Below are 2,186 nucleotides of genomic sequence, written 5' to 3'. Positions count from 1 at the left end.
GCTGAAAACCAGTTACTTCAGCTGCTGGAAACAGTTTAAACTGCTCAGGTAATACCAGTGTTTACCTGTATTTCCTGGTAAAAGACCTGGCAATAAACCTATGCTCATCTCGTCTCTCTTCGTGTTTCCCTGGGGGTGGATTACCGTTTATGAGAGAGAGAGAGAGAGAGAGAGAAAACACAGCAATCAAGTCAAACACAGCACAGCACAGAGAATCCACCCAAATAATTTCTGTCTTTAGATTTTTGTTTATGATTTTTATTTCCCTGAACACATCATTTAAAAATTGTTCTATTTTTTTTCCTTCAGCTTCTTTTTCACCAGAGTTCAGTTTTTAGCCGTTTTTATAATACCAGTGTCCCATGTGTATGAGTTTAATTAACAAAGCTGTAAATCAATGTCCCATACCTTCCACTACCAGGAATCCATCTTTGACGCTGAGGAAAATCTCAGTAGGCGAGAAGTGAGCCACATCCAGACTCAACATCCACTTGCCCGTCTCCTTACTGATCTTCTGACTGGGCTGCTGAGATAGCCTGGACATGTAGGGCACAAACAGAGGAGCGGGTACAAACCAAGGCCATGTGTCAGCTGCTAAACTCAACCACCAGGCTTCTCCTGCCTCCAGGAGGCATTGATTAGCTGCCAGTCAGCCAATCAATGAGACTCCACAGTGAAGTCAGCTTGAGACTGGAGAATCCCTTGGAGGACAGTCCGACCAGAGCTAAGTGTGGCGAGACAAGGTGAAATCAACGGTGCCATATATCACGCTATCACGTCAGTGACATGCGAAGGGCATGTGGGCATGAGGTGATGGGTGTGGAGGGAGGGCCGCCGCCCCCTGCTGACCAGACACACTCAAGATTAATTAGTTATATTTATAACTTTAAGGACAAAATGGCAAATACCAAGAAGTTGGCCAAGGCCGTGGTTTGTGTTTGAACTGTGCCCAGCGTCCCAGGTCTGTAATTTTCACATCCAAGTGAACTCTATTCCTTCAACGATGACTGGGCTCCTCAGTCTTGTCATGGGCTGCTGCGAGTGTCCCCTTCCCCCTGTGAGGGCACAGTTTGTGCCAAGAAAGAAATATCTTTTTTTTTTCACCTGAGGTGGAGGACAACAAAAAAAAAAATGGTTTGTGTGTCTGGAGTGCACGAACTTCTCTTCCACTCCATTCTGTTTTCTATCGCTTTTCAGTTTTGGCAGGATTCCTATTGTTCCCTCCTTTATCAAGTGTGACAGACTTGTCAGTGTTATATTTTTAGAGCCCTGTGCCCAGGGATCTTGGCACACTATCCACTGAAGCACAACACAGATTGAACAGATGTTTCTGACACTGTGCGATACTTCACCTACAGAATTACTCTGTCTGTCGGGTACACTCTGAGAGATGCTCTGCTGCTGCTGTCTCATCAGTCTGCTAAAAGAAAACAATAATTGTCTAAAGGTTGATGTTAGTGGGATTTTTTTCTTAATCCAGCCACTGGGTGTGCTGTAGTGCTGGTCTCAAGCCTGGATATTTAACGGAGCTATAACAGGAAGGGAAATCAGTGTAAAACAAGCAGGTATCAGAAAAAGGACAACTGGCAAATCAACAAAGACTGCCTCCGGTGCTGTTGACCAATGGGGTACTGGTACTTAGTGACGGACGACTGTCAGTTGAAGAGTCAAAGTGGACGTTAGCGTGTTAGGAGGCAGAGAGAACGAGGCAGGCAAGAGGTGGAAGACGAAGGTCCAGAGATTTTCACCTGCAAGTTTGAGATGAAGGCAGATCACTGGGACAACCCTTGAAGGGGGAAGCAGAGAGAAGAAGAAGATGTGATTTTAATAAACAACCTCAAAACTAAATCTTTAGAGTCAAGATAGGAACCTTCCTCCTCCGCAGTGGTACTGACAAAAACAGGTAAACCTAAAAAAGTGTGTTATAAATAGTCCTGTGAACAATCAAGTACTTAATGACCTAATAGACAAAATAATTTGTCTCTGTTTTTAACTGCTTCAACTGTTTAAAAATGAACTGGAGCTACAGGAGGTCGAAGGTTCTCCTGCTGCTTTAGTCGAAGGCTCTCCTGCTCTTCTATCACAACACAGAAAGACGGAGAACTATTGTCACTGGTGCAGTTGTCTCGATCAAGTATCACAGTCATATATCCAGGAGTACTTTTATCCGTCCATCCCAGGGTCAC

The sequence above is a fragment of the Cynoglossus semilaevis genome, chromosome W, assembly GCF_000523025.1.
Source record: "Cynoglossus semilaevis isolate Cse_v1.0 chromosome W, Cse_v1.0, whole genome shotgun sequence".
NCBI lineage: Eukaryota > Metazoa > Chordata > Actinopteri > Pleuronectiformes > Cynoglossidae > Cynoglossus > Cynoglossus semilaevis.
This window is presented reverse-complemented; position numbering follows the sequence as displayed.